At 40.8% G+C, this 22,677-nt stretch overlaps 1 long non-coding RNA gene across 2 annotated transcripts; it reads right to left on the bottom strand.

Moving 5' to 3' along the window:
- Positions 1-370: 370 nt before the first annotated feature.
- LOC139353239 (uncharacterized) lies at positions 371-1,768 on the bottom strand. Of its 2 annotated transcripts, XR_011604411.1 has the most exons (4): positions 1,522-1,767; positions 1,077-1,447; positions 810-1,001; positions 371-676 (listed from the first exon to the last, which is right to left on the bottom strand). It is a non-coding gene; the product is annotated as an uncharacterized lncRNA (long non-coding RNA). The 2 variants fall into 2 exon arrangements; XR_011604410.1 differs by having other exon boundaries at positions 810-1,447; positions 1,522-1,768.
- Positions 1,769-22,677: the final 20,909 nt, after the last annotated feature.

Below are 22,677 nucleotides of genomic sequence, written 5' to 3'. Positions count from 1 at the left end.
GGATGGACTCTATCAACCGGTCGTCATGGGCAGTAGTTTGATTAATACCACAGGTCTACGACCTCTTAGAGCGGTGGATTTGATGGAATTATAGCCTACGGTTGATCTCTGTGGGTAATACCATTAACTTTCATAAAACATTTTACAATTTAACACTTAGTTTAGACTTATCGAACCCAGATTCAATTATATCTTTAAAATACATAATATATCTTATATTATCTTCCTGGAACTTTCGCAATATGTTTAAAGAACAAAACATTTTTTTAATTTCATAAAATAATTTACAATTTAACACTTAGTTTAGACTTATCGAACACAGATTCAATTAGATCTTTAAAAAATATAATATATATTGTATAATCTACCTCTAACTTTTAAGATATGTGAAAGGAACCAACTATTTTTTTAATTTTTCAATTTCCAGGATTATCATCACCTTATCAAGCCAGTTGGATCCCCCACGACTTCCGTCCGACTTTCACTTAACAAATTCTAGATGAAGATACGCACTTTCGGAAGTGCGCGCTGCTGATGTCGGCGATGATATGCCCTGTCATCTGCGGCTCATTATGCGTATCTGCCAGATCCTTCCTGTTTATTAATATCAACCATGCTCCTTGGGCACATTAAGCGGTTCCCCCCGACTCCTACGCCCATTATCGACGCCTCCAATCTAAGTGAAAAGCAAAATTGAAAAAATTACTCATTTCCACTTCCAAGGAAACGATCGACAAGCCGCTGGACAACCCATGGAACGCGTATCTGCTGCGTATCTCAGGCACATTAATAAATTTTAGTTTGCTCACCTCGGAGTGTGTTCGTTAGCTAAGCTACCGGGCATTTGCCGTTGGCCAGGGCTCCTTCTCCTCTTTTTTATAATCGTGCATATAAACATTTCTTTCCAGCCCGGCACTTTTTCAATTTGTGGACGGGACCACCCGATTCGATGGCAAACGGCAGTTCGCGCGCTCATTTGACTGCTATTCGCGGTTGGAATTCTTCAAAAACAATAAAATAAAATTAAGCAAAACGGCATTTTAATAATGCTGCCACTGCCTTTCTTTCCCTTTTACCTTCGAATATTTCAGGTGTTGGTGTTCGTAATGGCCCATAATGGATCTTCCTAACAATTCGATGATTTATGTTGTGCACATAGCGGTTGCTGTTTTCGTTTTGCTTCTTTATAGTAGTTTTATGATGTTAATAGCGTTTTTGTCTGTGTCTTTATCGCCGAAACCCACACTCTGTTTCCTCAAACGCTAGTTAGTGTTGCTGGCAACGACGACGATGACGTGACGAGGTCTGAGGTCTGGGGTCTTGGGTCTTGGGTCTTGGGTCTCGGGTCTGGGGTCTCTGGACTGGGGTCTGGAGTGGGTTCAAGTCCCCGATCTCCGAACATCAGGCCGCCGCGCATGGGCTGTGCCGTTCCCTTAACCTTTGTGCGCTGAAATTTGGGTTAGAGTTTGTTTTGTCATAATAAGCCACTAAAACGAGCATATAAAAAGTAATTTTCCGCACCTGTCCGCCAAGGTGGGCAGTTTCGGTAGCAGCGGTACTTCAAGGGCTCGTCCCGCCACATGATTTACGATCTTTGCCTTTAGATCTAATCGGCCGACAATGGTGCCATTCAATGGCAATTGGCTTAATTGAATGTATAGTTTTTAAATTATTAGATGTCGCACAAATAAATAAGCGGAAAATGTGATTGTTTGAAATAAGGTAATAAAGCTGTCATCATAAAGGATGATTCTCAAGTGCTATTAATTTAACACCTTGCCTTGTTACGATACTTTATCGCTTCATTATTTATTTTAAACTTATTAACCCCTTCTTTTGTGGATTAAAATGATTCAGGGCGACCATCAGGAATTGATATTAAAAGATCTTTAACTTAAACATATTTAAACATAGATAGTTTCCCCCGGGACTCGACATTACGATTTCCCTCACATTGCTGGAAAACTAAGTAGCGTAATTTGGCTTACCAATTTCCTGTCATATTTATGATAATTTAATATTTATTGCTGGAGAAAAGACTTACTCATTGCAAGTCCAAGTAGGGAAAATGTTTTTCCCGCCAGGTGTGACGGCTTTTATCATAGCGACAGAGCCCATTAGGGCCCAGTTCGATTCGGTTGAAGCTCATGTTTGGTAACAAAAAATGTTTGCCTTGCTTTCGGGGCTGGGAATGGGGGTTTTTTTGGGTCTGGGAACGGGGTTGGGGATGGGATTTCGGTGGGGCCGAAAGGAAAACCGACGACTAGCCAAAGACGACGCGCTGCGCATATGAAGCGGAACATTCAAATATGATATTCCATCGATAGATCGGGCGATCCGCATCGCGTCTGATTTTGGTTGTCGTCGCACGCAGTTAACAATCACATTACAAACAGCAAATGTGTCAGAAATATTGTCGTGAGTCTTTCTCATTTGTTTCTGGTACAATGCTCGTAATTTGGGACTTAAAGAGCTTTCAATGTGTCGTTTCGGCGTGCGCTGATGGAATTTTAAATTAATTATTTCTTTGACCCCACACACACGCCGTTCGTGCCGTCGAGTATCTGGGTATCTAAGTACCTGAGTATCTGACGGGCCGACCGAATCGATACTTGGTAACCTGGGAATGGCTGCGTTACTGACATAATATTATTGTAATGTTCCAATGGCTCGTTGTTCGACTTGGATTCCATTCGATTCAAATGGTCGATCGGCCGGATGACCGCTCTGTGCCACTTTCTGTCGACTCACGAAGACATGAGCATATTTTGTTTGTAATTTATTAGACAAAGCCGTAGCTTTGCCTACCAAATTAATATCGAACTGTGCAGTTACCCGGGGCCCCAGCTCCAAAGGCCCCCAGCCAAACACTCAAACGAACACATACCGTGGGCAAGCTTAATTCGTAAGAAACAATTTGCATATATATGTCTTGTCGTCCAACAATGGATTGGCAAGGTGTGAATTAATTTGCTCTGCACGCCAGAAGTCAGCCGCTGAGCAGGAGAGCCACACACAAGGGACGGATTCCATCCTTCCGTCCGGTTTTGTCCCTGACTTTGAACTGGGATTGGGGATTCGGGGTTTGGGGTTCGGGGTTTGGGGTTCGGTGTTTGGGGTTCTGGGCCATGGGCTCTGGGACACTGGGACCTCGTTTCTGCGAAAAGCCCGCATTTGGCATCCCTTTTACCACTCTGGCCGACTTATCAATGACAAATCTCCAAAATCGTTTACTCTGCCTTTGCCTGTCAATTTGGCTGGCTGACACTTCCCCGGCCTTAACACTAGAGCGTCTTCGCCTTCGATCTGCAGTTCCCGGTTTCCAGTTCACAGTTCCCCATTCTCAGTTCCCAGTTCCCAGTTGGCGGTGTTAACAACCAGACAGGTTTTGTGTACCGCCGCCACACATACCGCACTTTTTGTGTGATTTCTTGTCTCGACTCCTTATTTTCCCGGTGGGATTTGGGGGCTTCATGAATGAAAGGCAAAGCCCCGGACTCCAGAGCCCCGAAATCGTCAGCGGACAGGCGGAAGTTGCCGAGCGTCTTAGCCTCGATTGAGACAATAATCAAACACTCGGCAGTTCCCCTGGTGAAAGTGATGAGTGGTGGAGAGTGTCCGTTCTGGACCTCACACAGCCATTAGGTCGCAAATCGCCTCCATTTATTGAGCGGACTTTCGTTGATTGAAGGGGCTGAATGCCTCCGAATTCTAGTCCTCGGGGAGATGACTCTTGCCCTGCCTTTGCACTGGGAAAGAAATATATATGGTCTTCTATAAATGGAGCTGTGGTATCAGCATTGACCAAATAATGATCCAAAAAATCAGAGGATAACATGATGGTGGAAGTATTCTTAAAACTCATACAAGCTATAAACATCTCATGAATTGTCTTTCAAATTTTTGTATTATAATTTAATAAGTAAGTACAATTTAGTATGAACAAAATATTTATGATTTCCCAAAAAAAAAATTAATAAGCCTACACCATTTGTGGATCCAGAACTCGATGAGTTAGGAATATAAGAAAATTGTTTCGTGGATCCGCGCATGACCTACCCCAAAAAACCAAATGACCTAAGTCTTTCTAAGAGTAACCTAAATAATGACTGAAAGATGAACTTGCATGGAACAAATCTTTTAGGTAAAACTGATCAATATAATAGTTAAATGGTCTCAACCCATCCAGTTGTCAATTTGACCAGCGAAGTATTTACTCTCCTAACAACAAAATACACATAACTTAACGTTTTATAAGAGGGTTACTGTTAAATAGTAACCAGAGCATCCTTAAAAGAATCATAAATTTAGTTCACCACTTCATTAGATGTTAAGCTATCTTACAGTATTGTATTGGTAAATTTTACAAATAAAAATGGTTGTGTGTACTTACATATTTTCTAAAAATTTAGTTTACGTTATATATTTCCCTAGCCCGTTGGTACTAAATTTTATGACATTTTTTATAAAATGGTATGGTACATCATTTACATCTTTGTTCACCTAGTTAAGGTAATGGTTCTGAAATTGTAGAAAATTTTGTTTTCTAGCTACTTTTGATTTTGATATTTTTCCTTGAACATTTTTTAGTGAAATATTTTTTAAGTTTCCCCCATTTCTCTCACTGTTTGACCGCAGAGATGAACCATGAATTTGTCGCCTGCACGCCGCGTTTATTGCGGCCCCTCGGTGCCGAAGGTGATTAGATCTACGAGCTCCATTGAGCAAAAGCCGGGCCAAAAGCTAAGGCTGCAGCTGGAGGAGCTGGCGGAACTGGAGGGCAGGAAAGTAAGGCCAAAAGCTGTGGCCAAAGCCGGGGCAGCAGGATAAATATCGGCGGGCGCGTTGTCAGCTCGGCCCGTCGTCCCAATCGAGACACATTTATTTAAGCCTCACGTTGCTCGCGTTGCAAACGGTGATTGCCGCTGCTGCTCTTGCTGCTTAAATATTTCGCCACAGACGACAAAGCCAAGTTAAAAGCCAGGGCAGGGGCAAAAAATACGAAACAAAAAATAAAACAGCGACACAGACACGCTGACAATCGAAATTCGAAATTCTGAATGAAGGCGCAAAGTAAAACAATATCTGATTTGAAGCATCCGGTCGCGATTGTCATTGCCACCTATGCCATGCCACCGACTTGGCGACACGCGTGGTGGTTGGGGCTCGGATTCGGGTTCGGGATGGGGATTTGGGATAGGGTTTTGGGGCTGGGGGAGGTGTTTCGGTGGGCACACAGACACAAGGTGGCTCAGACAGAGTCCCTGCCCCAAACTCACTTCCTGCGGCCGACTGTCCGTCCTTCGGTCCAACCATTCTGGCCATTCTGGCCATTCAGTTGCCATCCTTTGGCTCTTGGCTGCCGTGCTTTCGATGTTGCTCTGCTGTCGCCATTGTCACTGCTGTTGTTGATGGTGATGCTCTGCCGCAGTTACCTCTGCCCATTTGCAGATACATATAGTATGGCCAGGACCAGGCCCAGATACAGATACGATACCCAACAGAACGGGGCGAGAGTGTGAGATCAATCGTATTTGATTGCAGAATGCGCGGTAGGTAAGCGTTAACGACGTTTTTGAAGTCTCGCTGCTCTGCTCTTTGGTTTGCCCGTTGTTTTTCGAACGTTTGATTCGATTTTTGTTTTGTTTTTGCGGCAGCAAGGAGCAGCGACAAAAAATTGCGACACGTTATTTCAATTTAAAATGTTTATAATTCAGTGTGTTCTGTTTTTTTGCTACCTCCTCGCATTCACGAGTGCTGGCGAGCTGTCGCCACTTTTGTCATGCTCGACGGGAAACAAAAGCGCTGGGAAACCGAAAGGCGAATGAATCCAATCCAATCCAATCCACTCCAATCGACTCCGATCCAGCCCAGTTCAATCCCATCCAGATTCGGCTGCACAGCCCGGCACAATGCCATGCCATTAGCGTATTGTATTTAAAGTTTGCACACCGACGAGGCGGAGATGCAACCTCAACCCGAGCAGTAAGCCCAGAACTTCAGAACTTCCCTTCCCATCCGATGGCTACATTGTTAGCGTTTGCTTATTAAGTGTACGGATGCAGGCCTTTATATAGATTACCACATCATTTTGTTCCTGCGGCGTCTTGCACTCGCTGTGGAGATGGTGATGCAGATGGGGGCCAGAGCCGCAGCCAGATCCAGATCCAGAGATCCGGGGGCAGACGTGCTAATATCCAATAAATGCAAATTAAATGCACTCACGGCGCCTCCGCCTGCGGCACTCCACATACATCAGGATGTCTTCACGGTTTTATCACTTTATAGTTGGCAGTCAACAAAAGGTTCTCGGCTCCCCGGCAACATTGTTTTCCTGGGTGGCCATCCCCCACACTCAGAAAAAATTGTTTGTCTTGGGTTTGGTGCACTGAAAGAAATAGTTGGGTTTTAACTATATATACATTGTTAACAAAATGTTACAACATATGGAACAGAAAAAAAATATGGTCTAAATTTTGGCACTTCTTCAATATGTCTATTTTTTAAGTTATTACTTTTTTTAGACCATTTTTTCTTGTAAAAGAATATTGATAAAATTGTTACTTAATATTAAATTATTTTTCTAAAAGAATTATTTAATATTCAGCATTTTTTATGTTGGTACATTTTAGTAAAGTAAATAAACCTGAAAGATATATGGATAGTTAAAAAATTTATCGATATTTCATAAGTCCTTTAACTATCCATGTATCTTATGGATATTTCATTAGTCTTTTAACTGTTCTTGATAATTTTGATAGGTAATATTATTTTTATTAGTAATATTTAAAATACATAGTTTAAGATAAAAAGTGACACTTTTTGTTGCCGTGCCTGGCCGCACACACACACAGCCCACTGTTCGGAGCCTGGTCCATTAAACGGCAAATACATTTATGACCGTAATTACACCATAAAATTCAAATTATATCAACAGACCAAAAACCGCACATTGTGTCCAGGCCGTGACTCAATCCTGGGGTAGCAGTAGAGCAGCCTTGGGGCTCCATTCGGGCTCTTGGCCTTGCGGTTCGCCGGGGACATGGAGTTGGACATGACACTGGCCATAAACAGCCAGCCAGCTGTGTGTGCTGACGGCTGGGAGCTTTGAGCCAAGGCCTATTTAGCATCGGCAGCGGCATCTATGTTCTGGCCACTCTTACTTTACAAACTTGTAGGACAATGGTCGGAGGCTTTGTCGGCACACCCACTCCTGCCACGCCCCTTTCCCTGACCCCACGCCCCCGGAGAAAGTCGTCGTTGACTTGGCCTGACTTCACTTGGCCCGGCCGGATTATCCAGCAATGCTAAAAACTTTTTAGAAGTCATTAAAACCTTGTAGTGGTAAAATTAATTACTTGTAGTTGCAAACAATGTAGCCACGCCGCAAGCAACATTTCCATTCCATTCCGCCGTCTTCTTCTTCGGCTCAGTTTGGGGCCCCCTCCTTATACATACCCTATATTATACAGTTTGTGCCTGGCTCTGCCGCTGAAAAAACAGGGTCCGAGTCGCCAGACGCCCAACATTCCCGGGCAGACTAAATGCATGATGGTGAAAACATATTCACTTTGAAATTTATTAACTTTGCGTGTTTTGTTGAATTAAGAATCCGAACGTAAAAGTTTCGAAAATGTTAGCTAAAAGCCGTAGTGAGTAGTAGACCCACTCAGGCCTCATGCATATTTATGTCGCATTTCCACCGCCCGGCCGCGAAGGCAATTCGTTTGAGCGCTAAGCGACTTAAAGCGCTTCCATTAAAGAGTACACACTTTCATTGAGTGATGATCGCCGAATTACGACCGAACAAGTGCTAAATCCATGCCCAAACAAGGAAGCGATGTGGAATTTCAAATTGTCGGTTTTACTTAATTGGGTTTGTTATTAGCTCTTTATTAGCTTGTTTTGGGTTGTTTTATATAAATTATTTCGACATTATATGATCGGGAAACAAAAAGTCTGCAAAATGCAATGCAACTCTTCCACCTTAAGCCAATGCATGTTGATTTCTCTGCATGTCTAACAGTGCGAATCATTACAATTTAAACGAAGTCAAAAGTTTTTAGAAACTAAAAATATTTTATTTATTTGCTTGATTAATACCAAACCCAACAAGTTTGGTAACCATTAATAATCATTAAGTATGTCAGTTATTTCTTAGTGGTATATAATTATAATATTTATAAGACATTAAAACGAATCTGTATTATTTTTATTTTAACGCTTTTTAAATTCTGTTGAGAAGAGGAGACTTTAACATTAAATTGCATAATGTTCTTAATGGTATTAATGTGGTTATGCAGTTTGATCCATAGACAAACATAAAATTGCAAAATAAATGATTTTTAAACATTTTTAAAATCGCTTTTGTTTTAAAATAGCTTAAGGAACCACACAATTTTTTTTAAGTTTTTAAGTTTTGAAAAAAGATTTTGCTTAGATAAAAAAATATTGCATCTATTTAATCTATTTATTGCATAATCTAAATATAAAACGAGGGCCTCTTTTAACTTGTTTTTCCTTCAAAGTGAGAATAAATTAGTTGGATAACTTGCATCTATAAATCTTACTACAGTTTATATTAAATTTTGAAATAAAAAATAAAATATACCATTTTCCAAGCTAACGAACTGTTTGTTTCTTCTCTTGACACACACTTTTCAAAATATTTACAGCTCCAAAGAAAGAATCATAAATGGAATATTTTTTCGAAGAAGACAAGCCCATGCTCATTTATGACTTCGCAAAACGTTTGCCACATTTTTTCGCATCCGACCTTTAGAATTGGCTCCGCTGACAAGTTACATGTGCCCAACTACTTATTTTTAAATGAATTGTTATAGGTGGGCCCCTCGTCGCGAAGTGCCACTTCCGCGTTCCGCCGGCTCCATTATCGATAAATGTTCATTACTTTCAATTAACGCTTCTTAATTGAACATGACGTATTTATGAGTTGGACATCGACCAATCGCAGTGGCGCAGGACGATTGGCCGGGCGACAATTGCAGTGCTCTTAATTGGCGGCCAAACAGATACATAGCGGCCCAAATGGGGGCGATACAGGCCCGAGAATTGGGCGATATCGGGGCAGAGATAACTCACTGCATCGCCGCATCGTTAATTGTTTATAGGCGACAAACTGGCAATCTGAAAAAGTGCAGTGCCGGCAACAAAGCGACGAAAGTGCAAAACGCCATGAATCATATTTTGCCAATTAAGCATGATCCGATGTAACCCCACAAGGGCCATATAGTAAGCATAAGCAAAAGCCGATTCCGACCAGAATCAGAAGCAGACTCAGAATGGGAATACGAATCGGAATGAGGAGGGAAAGAAAATGCTGAAGAAAAGCAAAATCAAAAGCCATTGAAGGCATTCTTACACCACGCCGGAAATCCAATGTAGACAGCATTGGCGACTGGGGCGTCGACAACGCCGTGGAAGCAGCGGCTTGTCCGTCCGTCCGCCGTCCGCCGTCCGCCGTCCATCTGTCCGTCCGTATCGCTGTCCGTCCGTCATCCGTCCGTCTGTCCGTCCGACCGGATGGGCTATTGGGACCAGACCACCAAAGAACAACAAAATGTGCACACTTTCGACTGCAGAATGCGAAAATGCAAACGCTGCACTTACATTCGCGTTTGTAAATGCGATCGCCGATCATATTTCACTGCGCTCTCCCGCAATTTGCGGCCCCTGTTTTTTTTCTTTTTGCCTTTCATGTGGGGTCCGACCCCCCAGAGTGTGTGTGCAAATCACAAAACTTTCGTTTAATTACAATTTGCATTTGAGATGCATAAAACAAACCGCTGTAATAGAACCGGGGAAATTAGCTCGCGCCTTTGAAGGTCGTGATCGCGGAATGACGTGGGCTAACACCACAAAAGATAATGTACCTATAAAATAGTTAGTGAAACAACAGCTCACACTTAATTAGGGAATATGAATTGGTAGTGCTATTAAATAAGCACTTCTGCAGTGGGAAAAATACCTTGGCAGTAACAGAACTTTTTCACCTTTTAAAAGAAGTATTTTTTATATTTTGTAACATCACAAATATTTAGCTGATATAGATTATAATTTATTCTTCAGAGTACTATAGTAGTAATTAATATTTTCTGTAAAGCCTTCTACACAAAATAAAAATTTTCACAATGTGAAAAATGACCTAACCTGTGAGACCACATCTATTTTAGAAAAAATCTATAAAATGTGGTCAAGATGAGTCAAGGCAATATGCGGTCGAATCTCTATTTTTGGAACATTTTCTTCCCATATATGTATAGCATATTTATTTTTTCGCCTATAAGTGTTAGGTATTTTTCCGCAATATCTGGGTAATTGTTAAAAAGTAAGTAATCAGGTGCGGATTTACGGGGGGATAAATGGGAAATAGACGCCCCCCTTTCGGCTTAAAAAGTAAAAACCAAAAAAATTACCAATAGGGTAAGATTTATACTCAAACATTTTTTTTATATCCCCCCTTACAACCCAATCCTGGATTGCTGGTTTTAATTAGTTCTAAATATTTAATATATATTTAATATTAAGTTTGTTATAAATTTTAAATTGTAAATATTAAGCCAAACAAAATAATAAAAGTTCATAAAAGGTGAATGTCTGAAAACATATTTAGTAATAATGGGGTCCCAATTTGGTTGTGCAAAGGGAAGTTTAAAATATAAGGAGGGTATTTACAGCTAGAAAATATTATTTCAGGCTGATGCGATTTTCAGCTAATAAAAAAAGGTAAATATAAATTGGGAAAATGTTCTACCCCATAAGAAAACGCTCTCGGAACAGCTGAAACGTTTCCATTACTTTTGGCACATCCAGTTGCCAACCCCCATTTCATCTGCGTCATCGGAATTAATTCACAGCCAACACTCATTTAATAACCGAGAACTGCACTTCTTTCTGAATGAAACCTCAGCGCTGAACTTTCCGCAGTGTCGATGTCAGCAAAGTTAATTGATCAAGCCCCCGACGAGGAACACACATGCAAAAGTACATAAACACCGGGCCCAAAAACGCTGAGATCGGGCTTTGGCAGTGAGGCCAGTAAAAAATCCAAAAAATAATTCAAAGTGGCAATCTGAACGAGAAACGGAAATTGACTATGCGTTATGCGACCTACCGAAGAAGTATAAATATAGTTGGGGTAATCAAGTTAATTCAATTAAGGTATGCATATATCGAATTTGATAAGGGTTTATTGGGTATATCTTATAGAGAACTTGAAACATTCGCCCCGCTTTTCTGCAATTTTCAATTAATCAAGCTGATATAATCGGGCTGGTTAAGGAAATTAAATTTATCTGCTTATGCATTCATATTTGCCGCGATATTATTATATTCAATTTGGGTATCAGGGGGATGGGGGCGCCGGCTTATCGCTGTCAAAGAAAGCCGCTGTTCAGCGCCAGACGGCGTCCAAAGTGCAGAAAGTTACGGATTTGTGGTTCTAACTATGCTCGAAAAGTGACAGAAACTCTCGCCAGCTGGAAATTAATTGCCGACCGTATGGACATGACACCGGAGATCACGAGACCGAATAAAATCGAACTATTAATCGGCGCACAAGAGTGACAAACATCTATTAGGCGTTTAATTAAAAGTTTCGCATGGTCGGAGGCGGACGGCTTTTGTTCCATCGATAGCGACCACGGAGGCTCCACTCCTGTTGTCCGATGGCCGATGTCCGATACTCGGACAGAGTGTCAAATTCGAGCATTTCAAGTTACCGCTTCAGATAGCGGCGAAGAGCAAACACAAATATTTGCCTACAATTACTTACTGCCCGGATAGATATGGATAGATAGTCCGTGGTCAGTTGGCCGGATGAGACAATGGCAGTGGTCTCGGCCGTGGAGTTCTGTTCGGCTCTGTGTGTCCATGTGTAGGTACATAATTGGGCTATCAGCTCGATGGCCGCCGGCAGAGGCGCTCGGAATAAATACGGCAATTAAAATTCGATGGACAGATAGGCCCTCCGATCGAGCATGAAGTGGCTATGGCGACAGCCCGCCGATCAAACCTTCCATCCACCCACTGGCATATCCGCAGCCATCGCATTCTTGGGTTGTACAGTAGAATACACTCAAAAATGTATCTGCCTTCTATTTAGTAAATGGTTTTTAATTGAAACAAATATGTTTGGGAGTAGATGATTTTTTCTAACTCATACAAAAATACCAACATTGCCTCCTTTATTATAAAATTAATGACAAAAAACATTAAAATAGTACTAGTTTGATATGATCAATGGATGTGTTAGGTATAAAGAAAGCTTATAAATTACTAAACACATTAAATTCGAATTCTAAAAAGTTGATTTATTATTTGTATTTGTATTTTCCTTACTTATTTGATAAGATTATTTAGTATTAATCTAGTACTTATGCTTTTTAAGGGCTACATTGTAATATTAAGTGTGTACCATATTAAAAATTAAGTTTCATTTTATTTGACTTACATCTAAATTCTGAAAATTTTGGTAATTTATAAAACTAGCTCACTTTTAAAAGGTCTTTTTAATAAAATTAATATTTCTAACACAATTTTCGAGTTTTTCCCCATATTTAAAGACCTCAGATTGTAACCAATACACCCACTCTCCACCTCTTTTTTTAACATTATATATGGTTAGAAGTAAATATTCTTTAAGAGGTGCCGAGATACATCGTCCTTTACTATCAAAGTAAATTGATTATATGAAGGGGATATGGCCCGACTCCTATTTTTTTTAACGGAGAGGCTGGCTAGTCTTTTAGCCACCGGATCAACGCTAATTAGTGTTGAAGGATAGACGTTCCATCGCTCCTTCGCCCATCCCCAAAGCCTTCCCGAAATTGCAACACCTGTCCGATGGTCGAGCGGTCACCTGGCGGCGATGCGGAAAGTCAGTGACTATGTAATACACTGTGTTTTGGTCAGCCTAACCGCACGGACTACACTCATCCGATTAAACTTTTAAATAGATGTCAAACAAACTACATTCTGCTAACTACAAGGACTTTCGGTGTCATCGTCCAGGTTCGCTCCACGTCGATGTCTTAGGCCTGCCAGCAGATACGTGTCCGAATGTCCGCATGTCCGTATATCTATATCCATATCCCCCGGACGTCGGCGGGTGTGTCCAGTGTCCTTGTGTGTTATCCTGAGTCCGAGCGAGTGTTTTCCATTCAACCACCGTTGCTGCCGGTCGCTCGGGGTCGTGACGGACAAATGTCCGAAATTTGAAACTTTAAATAGCAGTCCTTGAAGCATGTTTTTGGGAGGTGAGGAGGTGTTGCAAGGTGGGAGGTCAGGGGTCAGAGGTGTCCATTCCGTTGCTCGTGTCCCCCCGGCTGGGCGGAGATCTGATGAGCTGGGCTTCGAAATTAGTTCTGATTTACCACTGTTCCAACAGAATGTCAGGCGGTGTGACAAGGATTGGCTTTTCGGGCACATGTCGCAGTTTGTGTGCGTATCGTGTAAACATTGCCGAGGACCACACCTGCTGGAACACGTGTACATAATTATACGTGCAGGAAAGTTCATACAGCCCATTAACTAAGTTTCAAAATTTGGGATTATAATTTCAATATGGTGATTATGCCAAGGAAGCGTTAGAGAGCTTGGAACAAAGTCATGGCCTCTTTTGATTCATCAGATAAACACATAAAGGCCTCTTAAATAAATAAAATCAAAAGATAGACCTCGAACATGAAAAAATAATTAGTTTTAGTTCTATGAAAATTATCCGTTTTTGTTAAGTTATTTTCCTAAAAACTAGTGTATTTTGTAAATATAAAAAATATTATTGTACTATTTACGACTGAATCCAATTTTATTTCTCTTTGATTTCCAATTGACAAAGCACATTATTCTAAAAGTAAAAAAGTCCGCCGAGCAAGCTGTCGTCCACAATATTCACAACAAATTTATCTTGCCCTACTGGAATATCAATACATTTGGATAAGACTGCCCTCTTTAAGTGACAGCTTCTCTTAATAAAAATGAATTATCCAACATCCAACGGCGCGACACAAACAATTTGTATCGCTTTGAGATGAAACAATTAGATTCTAATTTTAGAGTGTGCTTCGAACAAGTCAATTTTGTCTTCCTAAATATTTTGGGGCGTAAGAAATAAGATGTGTGTTGGCTGAAAAATAAATTGGTTGATTTAAAGCATGGATTCATCCCTTATTACGAGGTACGTTACTCAAAATTCTAATATGAAAATCGATTTCAGACCAACACTTATTCGCTTAAAATAATTGGGATCGGCTAAAATTAAAGTTACTTAAATGGTTGATTCCTAGCTTGTAAATTACAAAAGATATAATTTATAACCTTAATTATCAATAGATTAACAAAAATTATATTAAAGTGTAAGATGGTTATGTTTTTTCTAATCAATTTGACGTTTCCTTGCTAGCACTTTCGTTTTCCTAACTTTTGTTTTAACGATATTATTATAATTTCAACCAATTCTAAAGTTCTATTCCAACTAAGAATAAATTTAATTTTTTTTAAATTAACGTGATGACTAAGAAATTCACCACTATTTTAATAACGTCGCAAGAATAGTTTTTGGAATATAATTTGACAACAATTAAGTTAAGAAAAGTGCAAAATCAGTTAAAAACGCTTGTCGAACAATGCGTAAAATAAAGTCAATAGCAAAAAGTTTCATTCATACTATGTTTAAATTAAATTTAGGTCGTATTAAAGAGGCTACAAAGAATACCATTTCTTTAATTATGTCGCAAAAGAGATGTTTAGCCTTAGACCAGCTTTTCCTTCTTTAGAAAATTATTTACAATATATGTGCATGTTTTTCAGTAACTAACAGCACTGGTTATTTATAAAGTTAATGGCTTTCTGTAAGTTTAATCATTACGCTAAGAAAATTGCAAAATCAGTCAAAAACACTTGGCGAACAGTGAGTTAAATAAAGCCAAACACATTTCATTTGACGGATTCGTTTCGCTTGACAATTCGAAATATCGCCGCTTTGGGCTCATAAATCTGCGACGTAAAGTGACACATATCGCAGATCAATATTATCGTTGGGCTTTGAGCACTTAACCCCCGGTTACGTGCACACACATTTACATGTGTTTCGAGCGATTTCGAGTGTATACAAATGTCTCTTTCTGTTACGACTCGGGTCTAATACACTCCCAGGATCCATTAGAAGTGCAAAACACCAATTAAAGTTTTGCACGGATTACCAGAGGAGTAAAAAAAGGAAAAGTAAACCAGTATCGAGGTATTACTACTCTATCGTGTTTGTATTCGTTGAGGGGAACGGAAGAGCGGGTGCGAGCGAGACAGCTGCCACCCTACGGCCGTCTCGCTCGCTCTTGTGCTGCACAGGCCGCAGATAAATGCGCAGCCATTTTTTAACGGGCGGAGCCAAAATAACGGAAGCGCTTGGGACATTTACGGTGGGGGGAAATACTGGGAAATTTATTGGTAGTCAGGAAATTTTCTGCTGATAAGCCAGCTGTGCAAGGGCGTTGAGAGTTTTCCGTGAAAAGTCGAAGAGACTGCGCGCTTTTCGAGGCGGTTTTCCCGACCCAATGCAGTTGGAAAAGTCGAACCGTCGGGACCGTGCTTACACAAAAGCTCCCGCCGTCCCCGAAAAAGCTCGGGAATGAACTTTCGATGCAACTTCAAGCTGCACCTACATGCTCGTCCAAAATGGCGGCGCTGTCGGCGGAATGCCGATAAATCAAAGTTCCCCATTTGAAAATGCCAAGAGCCCACCGCTACATGGTACAGCTGCGGCCATGATAATAGTGGTATGATCTCAAAGGTAATTTAAGGCAGTTACAAATATAAATTTTAAAGAAAAAGAAGTCAAAGATTGCTTGGAGCTTATAACAAAATTTAATAAACTAAAATATTTTGATTTTATTTAATTTTGTTTGTTCAGAATTTAATACAAGAACTTTTAAATTACCCTGTATTTTTTTCATTGGTTTATAAATGGGAAAATAATTTCCCCCTGACCTAAATCATTGTAAATATTTTGTAACAATCGCTATTTTTAATAGAATGTGTAACACAGCGCCATTTTAAAAACACTTTAATACAGAACTGCCTCGCTTGTGCTGTTTTGTTTCTCTTAAATATAATTTATAAAGTAATTTGGTTTTTAATCTTAATCAGTTTCCAAAGTATCTGAAACTATTTCCATCTTGCCCGCAACTGTACGGCCTTTCGCGGCATCAAGTGGCTGGTGACTGGTGACTGGGGAGCGGCATTTCATCAGAGGGAATTAATCAGAGCAGATGAAGCGACAACCGAAAAATAACGACGCGGCATCTCCCAAAGAGCCCGCCGCGCCTTATCTCCTCAATCTGAATCGCCGCAGCCGGCTTTTTAGTGCGTGTCCACCGTTCTCGGGGCCTGGGATCCCGAGTCCAGCATCCAGATGCATCCCATTTACAGAGTATCTGTATCTGTATCCGTATCCGAAGGTGTGTGTTGCCACAGACTGGCGCTTGGAGGCGACAGCAGCGGAATGTCACCGCGGCAAGTATCCAGAGGGGATCCATCCAGAGACCCTCTTCTCACAGTTTCAGTTTTTTTTAGTGGCCGTTCCTATCCCAGGGCATCCATCAAACGCGCGCCCGTTCATGTCAAATTATAAAATCCGAAAAAATTTAAATCTAATTTCGCCACAGCGATCCAGCATCATATTCAAATACCTAATGGATTTTACTTTGTCCTGACAAGTACAAGCCCATTTAATCAATAATTAACGTAATCCATCAAGTACAAAGTGTCAAATGCACTCGCGAACGGAACGGCGGGCCCATCAGGCCTAAAAGGATTTCCCCGAAAAGCGCATCGCGTTGACAAAAAATCAAGTTGTCGCAAAGATACACGAAACAAATCCGCGCCCGTCACATCTGCATGTCGAAAAACCAGCAGACCCATTCAGATAGAACCCGAGTGAAAAGCAACCCCTAACTTTAACCCCTGCTCGCCGTCTGTCATTGTCGAGATACCGGGGGGAAAGACACGGCATAAAGCAGCAGCAGGAGCAGCTTATCTAAGCCGAAAAGTCGACCCTGATCAACCACTTGCAGCGCCGGCCCAAAAGACCAGATAGCCCTTGTTCTACTCCAAATGGGTATCAAACTACAAATGTCCATTTTTCAATTTACCTGGCCCTTACGCACTCCACTCCGAACCACTCCCCCGCCGTAAATTGAATCTGAAATGGTATAATATATGGACAGGGGTCTGGGGACGGGAAGTGGACAAACAAACGGACAAACGGACAAACACCCACCGAATCGCCCTATAAATTAGCCAGCGACCGTTGACCAGTTGGTTTGGCTGGCGGGCAAAAGACCGTGAAATTTTCCCAATATGCTGCGTTTTATTTGCGTTTCCCTCCACTCATCCTCATTTCTCTCGTTTGACATTGCACTGGCCATATAGCATACCCCATATCCCATATACCATACACCATACAGCACATCCCATATGAACTGGGGACTGGGACTGGGAATAATGCTCGCATTTAAATGGACAGTCTGTTTGACGTATGAATAAATTATGTTCTGCCCCTCGAGCCCGCACGATCGATTCTTCGGCTAGTTAACATAATTCTAAAGACAAAGGCTACGCTCTACATTTTATCCACGGCCAGAAGACAGGGGACAGTTGACATCTCTCCCCTTCGGTGGGGGAAATTTATATGCCGCAATTTGTCAATTGTTGCAATTTCTCCTTGTGCGCTGCATCTATTTATTTCGTTTGTTTCACAAAGAATAGCCCCTCATAAATATTTGAAATGTGTGTTTTATATACTGTGAGTAAACATCAGGTAGAATGCTAAGAATAGAAGTATGCCTTCAAAATATGTCATACTAAAATTGCTTCCAAGAAGATTAACGAACTTACCTTGAAAAATGTTTGGAATTAATGTTTGGTTAAATAAAATATCTAAATATATCTTAACTTGTACTACATTGTGTCGTTATTATCAAAATATTTATAATTTTTTTAACTTTGGGAAAGGAAAGGACTTTCTCTGGCTATTTTTATGTTTTAGTTAATTTGTTTTAAGATGGAATTTTTAACCACTTTTTGTTGTTATTTTGGTAACCAAACTTAAAAATATTTTATTAATCTGATATTATAATAACTCATATAAAGGCCAAGTTCAAAATGACCCATGGTTTTAAAGAGCTTAAACACCCTCATGTATTTCTTATTAATATATCTTTCTTTTGCAGTAAAAGGACGGCATATTACCCATTCAGTCATCAACAAATCGTGTTATACTGAATCCTAATTGAAAAATCCTTAATTCCCTGAAATGGTCTGCATTATAAGGACGCTACCCGATCCTCTCAACCGTCGAAAAGTTATTGTAACCCGATCCCGAGTCGCTGGATGTACATAAGTAAATGAGCTTTAAAATAATTTAGCTATCTCTTAAGCACATGTGTTTGTTTTCCACTCCCAGATACCAGTTTCCGCCGATGCGGCCCATGTTTATACGAGTGTGGACTCGGAGATGTCCGGCCTGACGTTTATGAAAAGCCATCGCAGCATCAAAGCCAATTAAGATACCGGCCACATACAAGCTCTAAAGGAATACGCGGCTAATTTCTGCGACAAAGCCGACAAACGATCGAGTCCAGTGTCCAGTGTCCAGTGTCCAGAGGCCAGTATCCGAAGGCAAGAAGCGGCACTTTTGTCGCAAACACAGGCCGTAAAATTAAGAACTCTGATTGGTAACAAATGTTTTTGTTCATTCGAGTGATAAAAACGTAGCGAACCGAAAAGATATAAAGTTCTCTTTAGTGTCTTGCCAGCGCGGCGATGATAAAATATTTAAATGAGCGCCGAAATGGGAAGGTTCTCGGCTTGGTTTTTGGATCGCATCGGTTAGGATCGAATCGAAATGGACATATGGGATACCAGAGGGGGAGAGATGGGCCCAAAACCTTAATGGCCGCGCACACGAATCTCCGCAACAAGCCGAAACAGTGGGCTTAAACAAGACCCAGGCCAAAAGTGTGAAACACCGAGCGGCGTAACGCCAATAGCATTCGTCGATAACCACTGTGTCGCCGAGTAAGTCGGTCGGCTGTCATGATTAAACAAAAGTCCAATGCCAGCTAGGATATTAAATTACGGCCATAACAGGGACTGAGGTAAGGACCCATTCGAGGGCTTGCCTGGCCGGTTTGGAAGTCTCTTTGGGACTGGCCGACGACCAAGCCCAAAAGTCTTGGAACAGAAACGAAACGGCCACGACAAAATCATAAAAGGCATAAACAGTTGTAAAGACCCAAACCACAAAGGGCGTAGAATCAAAATTGAGCACTAAAACGTTATCGAGGTCGGCACAGATTAACTAGCCCTTTTGCTGTTGACTCGACGATGGACGAGGGACATTGGACACTGGACAACGGACAGCGGACAGCGGATACGACATCCAGATCCAGGCAGGTAGTTCATTCTGAAATATCGAATGCATCTTAAAGATACTTGTGCGACATTACGATCATTACTCTGTGTAACAGATACGCTGCGATGGAAGGAGGTGGTCCTGGGCAGTGGCTGCAGACAGGTCGACCTGTCGTGTAATCCCGACCTGCCCGGCAATTATAACCATATATAGCCCCCGCTGGCGACGGTGCCGCGTTGACGACCCACAGCCGAGCTATTGTACAAAAATTGTCATTCACAACTGTCTCGCCGATAAGAAGCAATTATCAGGGGCAAAAGGACTGCGAGGAGAGATTTCATTGAATGGCGCCAGTTTCACAATGAATCTTCAGGAAAAGGACAACTCTTACGTTAAGATTTCGTCATGGGTTTTAAAATGTAGGTTACATAAAAATATTTAGGGGTTATGTAAAGGAGAGCGACAATGGCTACCACCGAGAGATCTTACAACGTGGGAATGAGATAAGGGCATCAGTACCTTTACTTTTTAGGTATTATGGCATTCCTGAATCGATTTATTTTCCAATAATTTATTAAGTTGAATAATTAACTTAAGTAAGTTAAGTTGGCGTTAATGTAAAATGAGTATCCCAAAAGTATGCAAGTTTTCTTTCTGAGCTCCTAACTATTATAATATTGTTCTTAAGGTGTAAGGTGTTCGTAAAGATCATTATTAGATGATATGTGTAACATACGAAATGTAGTAAAAGTAGGTAGGTAATTTCCACCCCAATTTCATTTTATGGTGCATCACCATTGATTGTGGGGAGTGTCCAAGACGCACTCTTCCTAATGGCAGCCCTTCAAGGAACATAATTTACTCCACGTGTCGGGGATTACATATTAACTACGCCACTGTTCTCATTTGGGGGGCGTGTCGCTACAAACGTCTGCTGTTAATCTTTAGCTTCCTGGATTGACATTTATATAGCCATTTAAGGAAGTGTGTACGCACGTTTGTATATTTTACAATCTTTGTTGTAGCTCTTTTATTTTGACCGAAATAAGTATTAAATTTCACATTGAGGGATGACTCTTAAATTTAATTTACATATGGGAAAGAATTTGGAACCCTTTTAGCAAAATTACAAATTAAACCATTTCCATATTATTTTATTTTATTAGTAATAATGGGGTAAATAATAAGCGAACTAAAACATTTATTGAACGGATGGATTTCATATGTAAAATTTGAGATTAAGTCTGAGTTTTTTTTTCAGTTTACTGACTAGAAAATAATAGCAAATAGTCATACAATTGACCAGATCTGCATCTCTTTTAAAATTAGCACAAACTGATCAAGCTAACACTTTCAAAATTGAACTAATATGTAAATTTGTGTTAAGTTTATGGTATATTAGTCTTTACCGATTAAAATTTTTAAAATAATTCTGTTTTAAAATTTGTATGATTTAAAAGTCTTTATAAAATTTTTGAAATATACATTCTCGATGATGGCTTATCTAAAATATTTCGAAGGGAACTATATTGAAACCTTCTGCTCTGGCTGGTCACAATACAAATGTGCGATCCCTGGGTCCGACTCCCTTTTCATATTCAAATTCAATTCGGCGCCGGCGCCACCTGCCATCCCGTCGCTGTACTTTTGCACGATCCACTGCCGTCGTGTAGTTGTTACCCCTCATCTGGTTTTGGATCCTCCCGGAACTCCCGATCCTCGCCAGATCTACCCAGAAACTGCGAATAAAGGCGATCGCCAACGAAGCCACTGCGGTGTGGCCAGGGCTTGCAGGACTGCAAGAACATTGTTCTCGTTAAACAGAATCATGTACTTGGACCTTGGAGGTCGGTCGTGGGCAAAATGTACGATCCGATTGCGCATGCGGGCCACACAGGAATCCCCCGACCAGATAATAAAGACAAGCTGCATCGAGGCCAGTTCATTGAGGATCGTATCGGATGGGAATGGGAACGGGATCGGTGCCCGGTTTCTAATGACATCTATGCAGTCTAGTCTCCCCGTTATCTCGTCCTGCAGATTCGGGGAGACGGTCCCGTAACCGCAACGACCCCGATCGCCGCAGGAGGATTGTGCGATCGTCTAGCACTGGAGAACCGAAGAGAACTCAGGGGAGGGGAGGACCCAGATATGGAGGAGTGGCTAATGCGCCGACACCCCGCTGCGAGGTGAGCACACAGCCGCCTATAATTGAGTTATACTGGCCAACTGACCCCTCGAAATGGGTTCCCGGGTCCCTATCTTCCTGCTTTGGCAAAAGGTTCGCAGCAGCTAAGCGGACAATGTTTTGACATAAATAAATGCTTGAATGACTTTAAGTGATGGCAGTTTACTCTGACTTTCTATACCCGAACTCAGTTTGGCATGATTTATGGGGCACGATCCGGGGACTGCTCAAGACATTACTTTCGTATATACCCACACAGATATGCTGGCAGGGGTGGTCGGGATGGTTCCGATGCTAATTCGTATTCAGGTAGTAAGCGGAAAACAATAAATATATTCGCAGCCGTCCTTTATCGGCCAAGCTTGGGTTGCGGTATTATGACTTATAACAATGCACAATAAGTGGATCAAATTTATTGTGGATATTAAGGTGATTGAGCATTGTTCTCTTACAAATTAGTTGTCTTTTTAATATTCAAGCTTTATCTTTGTGCTTTTGAATTGAGTTACTTTTAAAATTGAAGGGCTTGACATCCTTTCTTAATATATGAAGATTAATTTTAATTTCGAACCTAAAACTGAAAAATTTTAAAATGCGTTTACATTGCAAGCTGCCATCTTTTGTCTTAGGAAATAAATCTGAAATTAAAAATTGTAAACGATAGACGATAAGTCCTGATTTTAAAAAATTATTCTAAAAGTGTTTTACAGCTTTTCAAATGGTAAATGAGACTCTTTCAGTTTTTTTTTTGGCTTCGTAAGCATTTCATTTAAGACACATATTAAAGGAGATTATATTATCCTTGCTATGCACAAAGTACAAAAATGTAAAAGAGCATTTCAACATTTAATACGGATCAACTTAAAGAGCCCTTCTGAACAAAATTGAAATGTTTATTTTTTTAATTATTTGAATTATAGTTAATTAAGTACACAAACTGGTTCCCGACAAACACATGTTGTACAAAAACAGCTGCTAGATAGAAATATGTAACCGGCAATAATTTAGGTATTTGTAAGTATGCTTTAAAGAATGCATTGAATAAATCGTGGCATAC

Source organism: Drosophila suzukii, chromosome 3 (genome assembly GCF_043229965.1).
Source record: "Drosophila suzukii chromosome 3, CBGP_Dsuzu_IsoJpt1.0, whole genome shotgun sequence".
In the NCBI taxonomy this organism is placed as follows: Eukaryota; Metazoa; Arthropoda; class Insecta; order Diptera; family Drosophilidae; genus Drosophila; species Drosophila suzukii.
Note: the sequence above shows the minus strand (reverse complement) of the source record. Positions and strands in the feature narration are given on the sequence as shown.